This window comes from Tenrec ecaudatus, chromosome 11 (genome assembly GCF_050624435.1).
Source record: "Tenrec ecaudatus isolate mTenEca1 chromosome 11, mTenEca1.hap1, whole genome shotgun sequence".
Taxonomy (NCBI): domain Eukaryota; kingdom Metazoa; phylum Chordata; class Mammalia; order Afrosoricida; family Tenrecidae; genus Tenrec; species Tenrec ecaudatus.
Genome location: NC_134540.1, coordinates 106591228 through 106608122, shown reverse-complemented (window position 1 = coordinate 106608122; position 16895 = coordinate 106591228). Strand labels below are relative to the sequence as shown.

The window sequence follows — 16895 nt, the reverse complement described above, 5'->3', positions numbered from 1 at the left end:
CCCATGCATATGGACGCTGTTAGATCCCATCAAGTCGATTCTAACCAGAGCGGCCTAAGGAAACACTGCAGCCCTGTGCTTGAGCCCTGGTTGCAGGCAGTCACCCGGCAGTGCGCATGCATAGCAAGTTGAAACAAATCGACACTGAAGACTCTCGTGCCCCCCAGCCCCCCACTCCTCCCTCCCGGAACCTGCATGACAGGTTTCTTGTGGATCCTGCAACAATCCGTGTGTGGGTGTGTGTGCACACAATGTACATTTTGAACATACGCCAGTGTCCTGAATATTTCTTCCTTCTTCTCCGAACGCCTCCTTCCTTTTCAGCGCAAGTTCTCAGAGCCCAGGCCTTTCTTTCCCACAGCTACAAGTTAGCCCCGAAAGAGAGGCCTGTCGGTCGCGTCGGCCTTGGCTGCGATAGTGGGCTGCGTAGGTAGATCGTTCACAAGCCTTTTTTCTCACCGATGATGCTGCAGGGAGCATCCTAGTTGTGTTTGCCAAGAGGTTTGGTAGCTCAAATGCAGAGGCATGGAATTGCCCAACCAATAAATCACCATGTTCTTTCAACAGACCTTACCAATGTGAGGCCAAAGAACCTGAAAGAACTCTGTGGAATTTGCCTCCCTCCCTTTTGATTGGTGGCAGTAACCTTTTTTAAAAGTTTGGGTTTTTTTTAATAGCTCACTGTTTGGTTTTCTTCCCAGTGAAAGTCTACACAGCAAGTTCCCCGTTTGATAATTTCTACACCAGTTGTTCAGTGGCATCAGTTACCATTTCGTAACATTTCAGCCTCCTCTCACACTGGACTCTGGTTCTTTGTTTCCAGTAACCTAGCTGCCCTGCCCCACCCATACCTTCTCACCTTTGCTTGAGTGGTTGGTGATCTCTTAGGTTTCTTCATGTAGTTCTTAACGGAGCACCACACCCACATACGACATTTTTTATTTTCTGTGCCTGTCATTTCGCTAGCAGGGGCCCCTTAAAGACAGTTACAGTTTAAGTGCAGGACCATGTTCTTAGGGAGTTCTCTAGTCTCACCTGGTCCGGGAAGTCAGAATTGTTAAGAATTTTAGCTCTCTTCTGGATTTTCCTCCCAGACAGTTTGCACGGGCTTCATCTATTGTGGCCCTGATCAGAATAGTCAATAGCTGGGCACTGTCTAGTTCTTCTGGTCTCAGGTAGGGAGACTATGTATGCCTCATGTAGGCCATTTAGGCCTATAGACTGGCTTCTTCTGCCTCTTTGGTCTCCTCCTTTCTCTTTTGCTCCTGATGATTAGACCATAGCTATATCTAAATTTAAAAAAATAAATGACTGCTCACGAGGCCTTCAGACCCATGGTGGTACTCACTTCACTACGAGGCGAAGCATAGACTATTAATTATAGTATGCCCCTTGAACGAGTTGTCCTACTGGTAGAAATTGTTAAGACTGTATCAGGGTCAACGTCTCACTGACCGATTCTTTCAGGCTGTAAGTTCATTGGCTGTACTTTTCTGGGAGATGGCGCAGACTCGGTTCCAGATCGTGCAATCACGCGAACATTGCAGTAAAGTGAGTCCCATGAGCTTTCTCGTTACCCAGGGCATGTAACATGATGTGTACACCAGATCTGCAGCAACACAAGGTGTGCCTATATGTTGTTGTTGTTGTTGTTGTTAGATGCCAGCAGTTCATGTTCTGACCCATAACTCGTGGGACTCACTTTACTGCAATGTTCATTTGATACCACTGATCTGGAACCCAGGTCTGTCTGCACGTTTATACCACGTATTAGATGTTTGCCTCCTACATGCAATGAAATGAAAGCACGCAGTCGCAGAGACAGTGATCTGGGGCTGCTCAGACTCACCGACAGCACCTGCCTGGGAGAGCCACATGCAGACTCAGGTTGGATAAAGTCAGGAGGCGCTACTGGCCTGGGAGAGTAGTAAATATGAGGTGGCATTTCACTTCTGCGCCCCAGAGAGAGTTGCTTTAAGCGTTCAGATTTGTTCTTTCCAGTGGCGGTCCCTTTCCTGGGCTTAGTCATCAATGCTGCTGTTCTCGCCAGGTGTCTCAGTGCAAGCAGGAGTGCTGGTGGTGCGATGGTGACATGCTGCCAGCTACCTGGAGGTTCGGGGATCCAACACCCCCGTCCCCTCCTCAGGGGGAAGATGTGGCTGTGTGTGGCCATCAAGATTCACAGCCTTGGAGAACCCATGGGCAGTTGGACTTTGCTTGACAGGAGTGATGGGAGTTGGAATCAGCTCGATGCCAGTGGATTTGCAGTATCCAGTGACAGGGGGACCCACCGGCACAAAGCTGTGCCCTGCTTGCTTAGCCTTCCTGAGCCTCCCTGGCTCGGCAGTCTGGCCACCTCACGGGGCTCGTGCCAAGATCAGGTGCACTCCTACCTGTAGCACATAGCCTGGAGTCTAGACCCTCCTACAGTGCCAGCTTTAGTTGTTGTTACCTTGTTGTTGTTTTTAGATGCCATCGAGTTGGTTCTGATCCATTGCAACCCTCTGCAAGACCTGGCCTAGCGAACAGAACCAAACACTGCCTGGCCCTTTGCCCTCCTCACAGCTCTTCCCATGCCCAAGGGCCTTGCTGCAGCCGCGGTGTCAATCCAGCTCCTTCGGAGTCTTCCTCTTGTCCGCTGCCCCTCCAGTTTGCCAGGCGCGACGTCCTTCTCCAGGATGCGTCTCGCCACTCTTGCCTGGGCGGTCATTACCTTGGCCATACTCCCAGTTAGGACGCTGCTTCCCACTTGCCTGGCTGTAGTACTGCTACCTCTGGTCTTACCGGCTGGCTGTCTCTGGGAACTGGGGAGACTAGTCCCCCAGCATACGTAGCCTAGGGGATTGCGAATCTTTGCCCCATGGGGCGAAAGGTGTTCCATTCAGGGTGCTGAGCTGTCTGCCCCGCCTCATCGTCTCCTCTTCTCGTCTCGTCCATAACCCAGTGGGGCATATTGTTTACAGTAAACAGGAAATGATTGCTTCCCACAGCCGAGCATGTGTTTCTCCAGGTTGGAAATAAGCTTGTGAGGATTATTAAAGAATCAGTTATGCTCTGCTCTTAATTAGACTCGTCCTTCAGCCGACCAATTAGTATAGCTGATGTGGTGTTGGCATGCAAGTGTGGCCGGGTTTGACCTGGGATATGGGCCGGCATCTCCAGCGTGGCCCCAGAGGAGCAGAGAAACCTTTTAATCGGCCTTTTTGTTTTTTAATAAATAGGTTGTGCTTGCTATGGCAATAACCCCACTGATCCTAGGAATCAAGGAGACCCTGTATTTAGCATGCCATAGGTTCTGGTGATTCCAGAGGCCGGACACCAGCAGGCTTGCCGGGCTGACCTGTGGGCGCCGACTGGCCGGAACGTTTCCCGTGTGCCTGGCGCTCTGCGGCAACTGTCCCGCATCTGGTTAGTCCTCTCTGTCATCATGGTCATTAACTGCTGTCGCATCAGTGCCGACTCCCCGCATCTTTAAATACAGCAGAGCAAGCAGCGTTGCATGGTCCCTCCTCACCGTCCCCGATGCTGGTGTGCGCGGGTCTGTCTGGTGTGTGCGGGTCTGTCTGGAGGCGGCCAGCATTTTCTGCTCAACATCAGAGTAAATATCCAGGCTCTCCAGGCCACGCCCCCTCTGCGGGAACCACTCCTCCTCCCAGGGACACAAATACGCCCCCAGGATTACATGTGAATGAATGAACAGGATGGTGTCTCCAGAACACTTTACCTGTGTTACTATGCAGCTGCCCATCTTAGACCGTTTTCTCTAGGGGAGGTAACCTAGTGGGAGGCCTCTGGTGGCTGACTTATTTGCGTGGCGGGGTGTTTTGGGGATGCTTCACGGGGTAGCACGCATCAGGACTTCATTTCCCCTATGGCTGAAGGATGGTCCCTTGTACGCGTGGCCCACATGTTGTGTGTCTGTTCATGTGCTGAGAGGCACCTGGGCCGTTCCCACCTTTCGGATTTTGTGACTAGCACTGCAGTAAACGTTATTAGTGCACAAACGTGCTTCACAGAGTGGATGGAGAGAACCCCATGGACTTTTGGAAGCCCCTGCAGATAGTATTGGGGTTGATTTACATTACTGAGTCACTTGCATCATTTAACAGGGTTCAGATATTAGGTCCTGCCACTTGGACCTGGTGCAGAGCCTCATCAGATGCTGGGGTGTGGCAGGGGCAGGGTGCCAGGCTGACCCTGCTCGTGGTCAAGGAGCAAAGAGACCGTCTGTTGAGAAGAAGCATGGTAACTGCAGGCCCCCATCCCTGCCACGATGACCCCAGGACTGTATCCCTTCTACACGTCCCATGGTGCAGTTAGAGGGTGGTCCTTCTGCGCCTTGACATGAAGAGAAGCTAATCAACAGGCCGAGAGTTGGCCTGGAAGTGACTACCACAAGCAGGAAAAGCACATCAAGCGTCCCCTGCTGTACCTTCCTAAAAATGCTGGCACTTTCTGAATTGCTTAACTCTGCAGGGAACTCCCCCTTTAGCCCGTTGACCTGCCTGCTTCTTTCTCTCCAATGGGCTCGCGGGGGTCAGCTGCGGGAAGGACCAAGGGTTTTCACGCACTGATTTCCACGGGTGGAGCGAGGAACTTGCTGCAGAGGCCGGTGAGAGCGATGCTGTACCGTTCCCAGAGCTGGCCTCTGTGTCTAGCATGGAAGGTGGCCTTTTGGTTCTCTGCGGAGCTAGAGTTTTCCGTCACAGCAACATTTCACCTGAGGCTAGAACTAGAGGTGCGCCAAGAGGCACGAGACACAGGTAACGAATGAGTAGGCTCAGAGGACTTGTAGTTGTACCTGTTCAGGGCACTTCCCAGTCCCCATCTCAAGGACACAAGATAAAATTTTTAAAAAGTCAGTGAAGCATAAAATACCTGGAAACATATGCAGGGGCAGAGAATTATTTAATATGACTTTTCTAGCTAAAACCTCTAACTTCTCCTACCAAAAGCTCTTTTCCCTCTACATGGGTCTGGTAAGAAGGTGGAGGAAAGATACCGATCGATCGGGTTCACTTCTGAGTAATTGCAAACAGGCTCTTCTGGAGTGCCATCCTGCTGTGTAGAAAATGAGCCCTCTGAGAAGCAAGAGGAGGGAGGGATCCCATGACCAGCAAGAGCCAGAAGTGGGGTGAGCCCGCTGGGCCGAGATACCTGCTCAGTGAACCTCGTGGATTCAGGTGACAGCTATAACAACAGAGCTGCAGCAGCAGCAGAACCAGGAGCCAGAGCACAGAACAGAATGATGGACTTTACTAAGCCACGGAGCAAGCAAAGAGTGCTTTTGTGCTGGAGACTGGCTTAAGAAGTGGCCTGCCTCTGGGCACTTACTTGGGGAAGTTGGACTTGCTGACCCACGGAGGTATAGCCAAGTGTCGTACAGGAGCGGGGTGCCTCTGGGCACTGAAGTCGGGGAGCTTGGTTTGCTGGCACACCGAGCTTATGTGTATGCCCTTTGAGCGTTTATTAGCAGACTTGACAGAAGTTTGTAACAGGTCCTCATAAACAACTCTACCTGGAGCATCCTCACCAGTGTTACAGCTTGTTAACTTCCTTCATAACCCCTTTCATTATGAATTTGGTCTGGGAGTTGTGTGTAGCCGTCGCAGTGGATATTAGAGCCCAGAGGTAAATTCGAGAACATTAAGTAAATCAACTTAAGGTATTCGTGAAGTGGACAGGATACTGTGAGGATGGTGGTAGCGGTGGATATATAGTAACTTTGAATCTTCCCAAACTGAAAACCACACATAAAACAGAGCAGCTGATTAGCAAAATGAAAGCCTCAGGGGCTACATTCACGGCAAAGCCGGGTGTCAAAGAAACCCTTAGATTCCCACGTATAAGTGATTGGAGACAAGACATCAGCCGCCAAAGGGCCTGCCTGCCAACAGTGTCTGTACAGAATGGAACGCTGCCCGTCCCGCGGCATCTTTGTGACTGCAGGTATGTTTGAGCCCGGTCGCCTCAGAGAAGACGAGATTGTTCAAATAGCCGCTCTGGGTGTCCATCCAGTGGACGTTCGTGAAAACAGCACCAGCACTGGTGAGCCAAGGAGGCCAAGCTGTATGGCTCCTGCGGTCATTCACTGGCCCTGAACACAGGCCCCACACCGGAGGAGCCGCGCCCAATGGAGGGCAGAGCGATAGAGAGGAATGGAAGCGAAGGGGGCGGGAGATCAAGCCAGGGAACCTCAGAACAGAATCCGCTGTGTCTTCTACACTCACCCATGGAAGAGAAAGCTCCAAGAAGTTAGAAAAGCTACTCTCCACCTTGCTTTCTTTAAAAAGTTTGGTAAATTTGTTTCCCATATAAAGAGTCACAGAATGGTATCAAGACCTGAATGACATTTAAAAAAAACCAAAACCCCAGCAAAGATGTGCTTTTCAAAAAAAAAAAGATGTGCTTTTCCTGCGTGCGATGCCTTGTGTAGTGTTGCCAGAGGGACTTGATTGGATCCAGCCATCCATTGGCAGGCAGGACCCTGGGGTATGCTGACGAAGCTGTGAGTGTGCAGCCAGCGAAATCCAGACACGAGGGCTGTACAGGCCCACAGAGGAACTGCAGTGAAAAGGAAGAGGAAGCTAGAGGTACAAATATGTGTAAAAGGCATTTAAAACAATCCAAACCAGCGAAGATGAAGCTTTAGTGTATGGTGTTGGCCAAGAACATCAGCTGGCCCGTGGTGTGGACCACATCAACCATTCCGTCTTGGAAAGGAAATTCACCCGAGTGCTCCTGGGAAGTGAGGCTGGTGGGGCTTCAGCTCACTGGCTGTGCCTGAGTCCCCAGGAAAGATCCATGGCTAGAAGGGGCTTTCCCCCAGATCCTGGATGCTTCCTCCCCCCAACTACCATGATCCGAATTCTACCTTGCAGGACTGGATAGGGCAGAGGTTGTACACTGGTGCATATGGGAGCTGGAGGCACAGGGAATCCAGGGTAGATGATACCTTCAGGACCAGGGGTGTGAGGGGCGATGCTGGGAGAGTGGAAGGTGAGTGGGTTGGAAAGGGGGAACTGATTACAAGGATCCACATGTGACCTCCTCCCTGGGAGATGGACGGCAGAGAAGAGGGGGAAGGGGGACTCCGGATAGGGCTAGATATGACAAAATAACAATCTAGGGCTCGTAAGGGATGGGGGAGTGGGGACGGAGGGGAAAAAAAAAGAGGACCTGATGCAAAGAGCTTAAGTGGAGAGCAAATGCTTTGAAAATGATTAGGGCAAAGAATGTACAGATGTGCTTTATACAATTGATGTATGTATATGTATGGATTGTGATAAGAGTTGTATGAGCCCCTAATAAAATGGAAAAATAAAAAGGAAAAAAATGATTTCCATAAGTAAACATCCGGGTAATGGTTGGTTTTGGAGAAAGGAATTGGTTCAAGATGGCACTTAACTTGGGCGATAGTTAAAAGAGTATTTGTCCTATAGCATCTCACTAAGTTATTTAGCTGTAGTTTTCAGCGTCTGTGTTCTATTTTAAAATAGAAGATTTTGAAAAGACCAAATCCCAAACTAAACCTATTTAAAACAAAAAATCAAACCTACTGCATGGAGTCGGTTCTGACGCTTGTTGTTGTTATTGTGTGCCCTCCAGTCCGTTGCGTCCACAGCGACCCCCATGCGCAACGGAGTGAAGCACCCCGCTCCTGCCGGTGGCTCATCCAGCTGCCCAGCCTTGGTTCTTCAGAGCCGATGGTGAATTTGAACCACAGACCTTGAGGTTAGCAGCCCAACTCTTAGCCAGCAGCTCCCCCCGGGAAAGAGCCGAGGGAATGCCAAGACAGAAGTGCAGAGGGGGTAATCCAGCTAAACAGCTAGAATACCCAAGTGAGATACTCTGAAATGAATTTTTCAAAGCTCATGCAAATTTAAACAAATGATTTAAAATTGTTAAAACAGGAGCTGGTGTTCTGTAAGTTCCAAGCCTGGGTTTTCTGAGCCTTCTTAAAAGGGGAAAGTCCCAGAAGGGTAATGTTGCCCCCAGGCATGGGAGCTTGAAATACGAATTTGTATTATACTGCTAAGTCTTGCTGCCATTCCAAAATTCTCTTTATATCTGGCATATCAAAGAGTACTTAATGAGTTCTGTAAACAAATAATATGGGGAAATGTTTGGTTTTGCACTGTGGCTTACAAATCAAATTCCTTTTCAATGTAAATTTTTCTTGGAAATAAAAATAGATCCTATGATTTTCAGATTTCAAAGTTCATTCACACATCCTTCCACAGATCAGCGTCCTTGAAACAAAGAGATTGTGCTAGATCAATGAGGCTGAAGGACTGGAAGCTGATAGCGTGTTGTCAGACTGGGATTCCGTTTCAACAGACCAGCAGGAAAGACTGTTTTAGGCAATTTAGAGAAATTTGAATATGACCTGAGTATTTAATGAGGGGAAATTTTATAAAATAGGAATCATTGGGAAACAAAATTATAAGACAGTATAATTTCATTTTCGTTTTACTAAAATCTGTGTTTATTCCCAGACACATCATGCATGCCAAAAGATCTGGGAAGGAGGTCCCAGCTTAGAGGATGTCTGCTTACAGCAGGGTCCCTGGACTGGCAGCATCAGCATCACCTGGGAACTCAATAGAAATGCAAATTCTACCTCACCTCCTCAGGCCTGCTGACTAGAAGGGAGAGGCAGGGTCAGCAATGTGTGCTTAAACAGGCTTTGTGGTTGATTTTGATTCATACTTAACATCGAATCCAAACTCACGAAAGTGTTAACTGAGGACTCTTGATGATAGGAGTCAGTTTTTCTTTACTTTTTGTTTACCCGAATTTTCCAGTCTCCTAGAATGCATACACAAGTATGCATCAATGAACTAGTGCAAGGTTATTCTGAGAATATTTTTGTGACACATTTTGATTTGTTTTCTATTTGTTTCTAATTTGTTGTTTGCTAATTGAGTGTGTTTTGTTGTTTTTCTTTTGACCTCTGGGGTATTCAGAATTATGTTACTTATTTGTAAAGTATTTGGGAGTTTCCATACATCATTCTGTGATTAATTTTTTAAATTGTGATTAAAAAATTTACTTTGTATAAATCACTCGCTGCATTGTTATAAGAAAAAAAACATCTTAAATATATAGCCCCGTAGAGACCGTCTGGCGAGCCCCATTCCTGTATCTAGAGCCAGGTTTCCATTGGATCCCTTTTCCTTCTCCTTCAAAACTTGTGTGCACATCTGCTGGTGATTCATTCTCTCGGCTTTTGTAGGTGTGAGAAAGACTTTATTTGCCTTTGCTTTTGAAAGATATTTTTTGTTGGGTGTAAAATTCTAAGGTGCATGTTTCCTCCCTTGGGAGCTTGCTCTACTGAATTTGTGTCAGCATTTTTCCAACATTACTTTTGTCAGAGGGGATAGAGAAGGGACCCTATTTGAGGCCGACTGTGTGCCAAGTACTGAGGTGGACCTTCACCTATCATTTAATACAAGTGGTAGCTGTTTCCTCCGAGAAGGAAGCCAAGCTCAGAGAGCTGACTTAAGTTGCCCAAGGTCACGCACCATACGCTCTGACTTCAAAGTCATGCTCCCTCTGTGACGTAGTCTGCTGCTGCTTTACAAGCTAAAAGTCCTAGCTTTTACCCTGGATGGGTGAATCCATAGAGACAGTAACTAGATTAAGGACTCTTCGGGGTATGGCAAGAGAGGTTGGAGTGGGGTGCATAATGGGGAGCTAAAATCAAGGAGTACAAGAAAGAAGAAAATGTTTTGAAACTGATTGTGGTAGCAATTGTACAACACTTCTTAGTATTAGTGAGTTGTTGACTGGCATGATGTCTGGATTATGTCATAATAAAATGGGTTGGAAACACACAACAGAATAGAGTTTAGCTCTCTCCTTGTTTAAAAATGAAAACTGCATTAAACAATTTCAGCAACAGTAGCATAATATAGGAAGCCAGTCAACTAGTTACTGCAGAAGATTAGGCAGTGCCTATATGGGGGTATCCAAAGAAGACCAGCATCCCCACCACCACCAAAAGTTATATATTTAAATTTTTTTACAAAACAACCTTATCACCTTCAAAGTACTCTCCACTGCACTTCATACATTTGTCAAATCTGCCATTCCATTCTTGGAGACATTTTTCAAATTCATCTGTTTGGATGGCTAACAGCACCTCCCTCGCTTTTTATCTCCACCCCTTTTATTTAGTCAAGTCACTGTCCTTTCATGTCCCTCTTCATTTATGGAACCAAAAAGTCACAAGGAGTGAGGTCAGGTGAGGAAGGGGCCTGGGGCAAGACAAGCATGCTATTTTTGGCCAAAAGCTGGCACAACGAGAGGACCGGTGAGCAGGTGCGTTGTCATGGTGGCAGAAGCAGTCCCCCATCTGCCACTAATCATCTGCCACACACTGTTAATGCTATCTTTCAGAACCTCTAAATAGAAAGTTTGATTAACAGTCTGACCTGGTGGAATGAACTCCAGTTGCACTATCCCCCTCTCAGGAAAAAGCAAATGAGCATCGTTTTGATCTTTAATTTCACTTGACGAGCTTTTTTTTGGGTGGGGGGGGCAAGGTGATGATGGCATCTTCCACTGGCTTAATTGATGTTTGCTTTCGGGGTTGTGAGAACAGCACCATGTCTCATCACCGGTCATAACCGTGGGAGGAAGGCCTGGGTCGATGTGGAGCGGTTCTTTCCAAACACAGCATGCTTCCCCTGGCCGCTCTTTCTGCTGGTCACACATTTTTCAGTGATCCTTCTCATTCCCACGTCTTCTGTTGAAATTCACTGACCCGAGCTCCGCAGTAGCCCAGATAACTTCCCCGTCTCTTCATGGTTCATCGTCGGTCTGTGAGCACAAGTGCACGAATTTTGTTAACATTTTCATCCATTCGGGAAGTTGACGGACGTCCAGAACGAGGTGTGTCATCATTCGACATGTCACCTTTTTTGAAACGAGAAAACCACTCATACACTTGAGTCTTACCCATAGAGCTGTCTTTGTAAGTTGTGTTCAACAGCACAGCAGTTTCTGCGGCATTTTTCCCCGAGCAGGAAACGAAATTTGACAGTCAGGTCCTGTTCTCTTAAGTCAGTCATCACAGAAAGCAAGGTTCGAACGAAACTGTTTTACGAAAAAGTTCACTGTAACCAGAGAGAACCTTCCCAGGAGACACCACTGGGTGCACTGAGAGTGAGCTAATCGATGCTCCCCTAGTGGGAAGAATGCCTACTACGGAAGGTCCACCCAACATAGCTTTTTCCATTTTATTTCGAGAACCTCCTCATATTACAATTAGCCTTTCTCCAGGGCTGCCTCCAAGATGAACTTTATTTAGAATATTTTGTTAGCAGTACTTTGTTTAAGTGTGTCTTTGCCACACTAATCTTACTGTTTCTATTTGGATTGAGGTTGATAGTGTAGCTTTCTTTTTTTAAGGAAAAAAATTACTTATTAGAGAAGGCCTACCGTTGCAGTGGGAGAAAGATGGGGCTTTCTACTCCCGTGAAAAGTTACCATCTCAGAATCCAGCAGGTGACTCTGCCCCGCTGCCCGGGAGGCTCGCCGTGAGGTGGCCTTGACATGATGGCGGTGTGTTTGGCTTTTGAGTGTTGAAGTATCCTTGTTACCTTGGCGTTCATTGACGTACTTCTCACTGGGCAGCCTGTCAGGACAGAGAGCACATTTCCAGAAGGTGAAAGTCGCATGAACGAAGGTCAGGAAGCAAAGGCTCACATGTGGTTTGGGAAACGGGTTGCCTGGCTGAGCTGTGTGGAGTCCCGGGGACGGCAGGGAAACATTCATTGACCCTGTGCTGAAAGGCCTTCAGTCCCCAACACGGGAAGTTGCATGAAGTTAGGTTCATCTTCATGTCTCTTCCACCTTTGACTGGGAATGGGATCTCCCAAGGACAGTCGTCTTACCAAACACCTTTATAGTAAGGTGGACATGTCAGTGTGCTTTGAAACTTGTGGATGAATTTTACTGGGGACTGGATTGTGTGGTTGCGTTGTGAGACTAGGGGTTGGAATGAAAACCCACTGCTTTTGAGATGGTTCCAACTCAGCAGCCCAATGGGACAGAGTAATAAATCTGGCCCCGCTCCGCCCCCACAGGGTTTCTAAGCCTGTAAGTCCACAGGTGCAGCCTGATGGTGGCGTCTTTATCCCCTAGAGCTGCTCATGGGGCCAAGCACTTAACCAGTGCGCTACTAGGGCTCCCATCAAGCCAGCAACTTAAAGCCGACTCTGTCTGCCATCCGGTCATCTCTGACAACTAGCGAGCCTGTGGGACAGCGGAGAACTCTGGACTACCAAGACTGTGACGTGTGGGAGCAGAAGGCCTCACCTCCTATGGAGTGGCTTGTGGTTTCGAAATACCGATCTTGTAAGCAGCCACACCACCAGGGCTCCTGGCTAGAAGTCGGGCATTACAACTCGGACCCTCTGGAAGTCTGTTGGCAGCGAAAGGAAGTCCTGGTGTTTTTTGTTCTGCCTGCGCTGAATGAACGAGTGGCTTGGCTAGGACGCCCCAGACACATTTCAATTGCTTGCCTGTAACCCCCTTGCCACGTCACACTTCAAGGCTTTAGTCAAGCAGCCAACTTGTTTCCTTGCTGCCGTTTCCCCCTCAGCCATTCAGAGGGGATGAAGACTTTACTTTCCCGGCTCTGCAGCTGTCATTCTGACCAATGACTAGCTCCTCACGGGCCAGAAGTTCCCATCCAGGCTAATTCAGTCATGGCACCATCAATGACGCTTGTGGCTTGGTCGCTGGAGAGTGCTACCAAATGGGCTGATTAATTCAGGCCAATCTTAATGTTCCCAGGCCTGCATGTTATAAAACCACATGCTCAATTGGCTCAAATCGGTGCTTGTATTTGATGCTTTCCACAGAAATGCCAGAAACAGAGTTGTGATGTTTTAAAACAATTTGCAGAATTGGCAGCTACATTGCCAAAATGTACTCGTGGTGCCCTGGGTAGTGTGCAGACGTTTGGGCAGCTTCCGTGATGGACTTGGCAGTGGTGAGAGCTCGCGCTGATGGCTCCCCCGAGACAGCTGTGGAGGTGGAGAGAGCAGCGGCCAGCGGCCGCTGGGGCAGATCCTCACAACCCTGGGGAATCCCACGCGCATTCTCTGGCTAGCTCATTCTCCCAGGCAACCTTGCTACGAGCTTCCTTCCTCCCGTCCTCTCAGAGGGGAACAGACAAATACCCACTGTCTCATCCTCTCTCAGGGGCACACATCATTGGTGCTTAGCTACTAACCAGAAGGTTGGAGATTCGAATTCACAAAGACGTTGCAAGGCGGGGAAGAATCTCTAACTTGGCTGCTGATACTTTTGTTGGCTCCATTCTAACTCGCAGCAACTCCTGGTGACGTTGAAGTTCCTCGTCGGTAATCTTTATGGAAGTGGATCACCAGGACCTTTCTTCTGCGGAACCTCGGGGTGATCCTACTAGGGCTCCTTTCTCTGTCGGATCACAGGACACTGAGAAGTGGGTAGAAAGCAGCGGTATTCTGCAGCACATGGGGGCGCTGTAGGTCACAATGGCCTCCTTGGTAGCAGATGGTCTCTTTGCCGGCTACCTTCGCTGGTGTTTTAGATGGGCATCTTCACCTCCTCTCAGCTCGCTGACAGCACGGCTTCTCCTTCCTTGACCACAGTTCCAGTTTCCTTGTCAAACTCGCCCACTCTTTTCCTAATGAACACAAGGAAACGAAGAGCCCATTTCCTTGACCCGGCCCGCTCCTTCCTTCCTTCCTTTGGCCGTCCCTCTAGTCTTTGCAGCTAAGCTTCTTGAAAACGCATCCCTCTTTGTTGCCTCTCCACCCCCTGCCTGATGACCCGCAGACCGTGCAGTGCTCGACTTTCCTGACCCTGCCATGGTTGGTAATGTTTCTTCCTTCCTTCCTTCTGGAAACATGGTCTCCCTGAGGTTTCCCGGACACAACCTTCTGCCTTGAAAAATTGTTTTATCCCCATCTGCTTCCACCTGGCTGATTCATGACTGTTCATGGTGCCGGCTTTTTCATTGTTCTCTGTATACCACCCGGGGTCCCTGGTGGTGTGCTGTTTACGCATTGGCTGCAATCCACAAGGTCGGCAGTTTGAAACCACCAGGTGCTTCTCGGGAAAAGGCTGAGGCTTTCTACTCCTATAACGACTTAGAGTTGTTACATCGGGAACATTGAGTTTAGGTCAATGGTGATAGACTAATTTGGAAAAGGATCTCAATAGAGGCTTAGTCTATGAGCCTGGATTATACAAGTAGAGATTGTGGAATTGGAGAATATTCTATTGTGTATATATTTTTCCACAATTAGAAAAATATATATATACAATTAAATGAATAACATTGACTACAAGGAAGAAGAAAATGTAGAATTGAATATGATGACAATTGTACATTCTTGATAGGATTGAATTATTCAATTCTATGACATGTGGATGAAATGCTAACAAAACTTCGCAGGGCAGCCCTACTCTGTCCGACAGAGTCACTGTGAGTCAGCATTAACTTGATGGCCGTGAGCTTGGTGTTTTGGTTTGGACGCTCCTCGCTGCCAGCACCCCACCCCCCACTCCCCGCCCTTCCCATGGAGTTAGGACAGTGGGGACCACTAGCATCACCTCTCCAGCCAAAGCTTCTGGTCCGAGCACCGGACAAGCGCGTGTGACTCTCTCACTTCCAGACCCGCTCATCCTGGTGACCCAGTTTATTGCTAGCAATAGTGGTCGCCAGGATGCCTCCAACACGTGGCAGCCCTCCTGCAGCAGAGCGAGACCGAGCCCCGTCCTGCGCAGGCGTCATGACTTTGGGGATGTTTGTTCTTCATCCAGAACTGTATTGGGCAGTGAGTGTTCTCTTGGGATCAGTAGGGTGTTCACTGATTATTTTCTGGAAGATCAATCAGGCCGTCCTTATCAACTAGCCAAGGCTAGAAGCGCTGCTGAACTCTGCCCACCATGAGTGAGTTGGTCGGTATTTGAAATACGGTAGGATAGCTTCCAGCTTCATAGCAACGTGCAGGCCCACAGCACAGCCACCTGAGAGACCGCGGTGACCCACGTGTACCTTAAACCCACGTATCAGAGCCCCTCGGTCCTGGTCCTGTGGTCCCTGCACAGGAGCCAGTGGCAGAAACCACCGTGGCACTCTGGCCATTGTTCCCACTCAGCCTCCAGATCCGGACCATCCATGAATCTCTCTGGTCTTTTATTACTTTCGTAAACCCTTCCACTTTCTCCGCAAATCAATTTGTGCACTCTTTGCCCCAAACGCCATTTGTTATCTCATGCCTGGACTCTTGTGATAGATTAGCCGCACCCCTTCAGCCCCCATCTGATCTTTCAGACAAACAGAGCAATCTCTGAAAGCTGTGCTTCTCAAAGGGGTAACCTATCACAGTGATAGACATATAGCCCCCACCCCCACCCCCCAGGGGGACTGGTTGGTGGAAGACTTGAAAAGAGTAATGATTTATGAATTATCAAAATTTCATGGGGGAGGGAGGAGAGGGAAAATGAGGAGCTGATAGCAAGGGCTCAAGTAGAAAAATGTTTTGAAAATGATGATGGCAACCTATGTACCAATGTGTTTAACACAGTGGATTTATGTATGGATTATGATAAGAGCTGTAAGAGCCCCAATAAAGTGATATAAAAGAAAGAAAGAAAATTGTGAATCCCATGGTGTTTGCCCGTACTTAGCCCACTTTCCGTTGCTCTTCGGGTCTGCATGAGGCCTTTGGGCTTGCAGAGTGGCTTGGCGGCGTGGGGAGCGCTGGTGGGGTGTAGCTTCGCTGCCCTTACTCACCAGCCTCGCTCTGGCCACAGTGGCCTTTTCCTCACCTCAGCCCTCTGGGTGAGTGTACCGCATGCCCTATTAGATAGTCTTCCCCTTTCTATCATAGCACAGTGTCATGACTTTCGGGGACGCCTCCCCAACTGAGGAGCCTTTATGACCCCATCATCACTCAGAGCTTTCCAGGCCTGTTAGTTAGACCCTGTGTCTTACTACTTGTTCGCTTCTGTGAGGACGACTGTCTGGCTGCCGTTTGCTTCCCCAGGCAACAGGAGGCTCCTGGAGGCAGGACCTGTGTTTGTTGTTCTCACCCTTGTGTTCCCAAGGAGCTCTCATGGTGTAGTGGGCTACACATTGGGCTGCTAAGCACAAGGTCAGCAGTTCTACCCTGACAGCCCCTCCTGAGGAAGAAAGATGAGACTGTCTGCTCTTGAAGAGATTTCCAACCTCAGAAACTGAAGGATCCAGTTCTTTGGCACGGGGTTGGGGTGGTGGTGGTAGTGGTGGTGGTGGTGGTGGTGGTGGTGTGTGTGTGTGTGTTGGGGGGGGCGGGCGCGGTTCCTAAGGACCAGCACCATGCGTTATAGAGTAGGCCCAAGTAATGTTTTTTGTTGCAAGAATCAGTGAATTTGAGAACAGGGTTTGAGTTCCAATCAGGCAGGTGTTTATTGTCCGCATCTCAGCTTTCCCATCTGTCCCATGGAGATATTTTGCACCTCTCTCTGTCTGTGAGGACTACTGGGAGGAAGGACAGACTTGCTGTCATCAATGATTAGCGTCTCTAATTACAAGGTTGCCCTGCTGGAGCTGTCAGGAGCAAGTAGGCTGTTAACTTACAGGCTCAGGGCTCAAATCCCAGTCGCTCCATGGGAGAAAGATGAGGCTGTCTGCCTCTGTACAGATTCATATCCTGGGAAACTATTGAGGGGTCTCGGTGGGTCGCAGTAGACTCAATGGCAGTGGGCTTGGTTTGGGGGGTATTGTCAAGTTGAGGCTAGGGGTATAACATTGAGTCAATTCCAACTCCTAGCGGCTCAAGAGGACAAAACGAACTGCTCCACAGGGATTCCAAGATTATCCATCTTTGCAGAAGCAACTTAAGTCA

The 16895-nt window shown here is 48.7% G+C and overlaps 1 protein-coding gene across 2 annotated transcripts in view; it reads left to right on the top strand.

Annotated features, from left to right (window-relative positions):
• FARP1 (FERM, ARH/RhoGEF and pleckstrin domain protein 1) overlaps positions 1-16895 on the top strand; it is a 345779-nt gene that overhangs the window by 235776 nt on the left and 93108 nt on the right. The gene's annotated exons all lie outside the window — the stretch shown is intronic.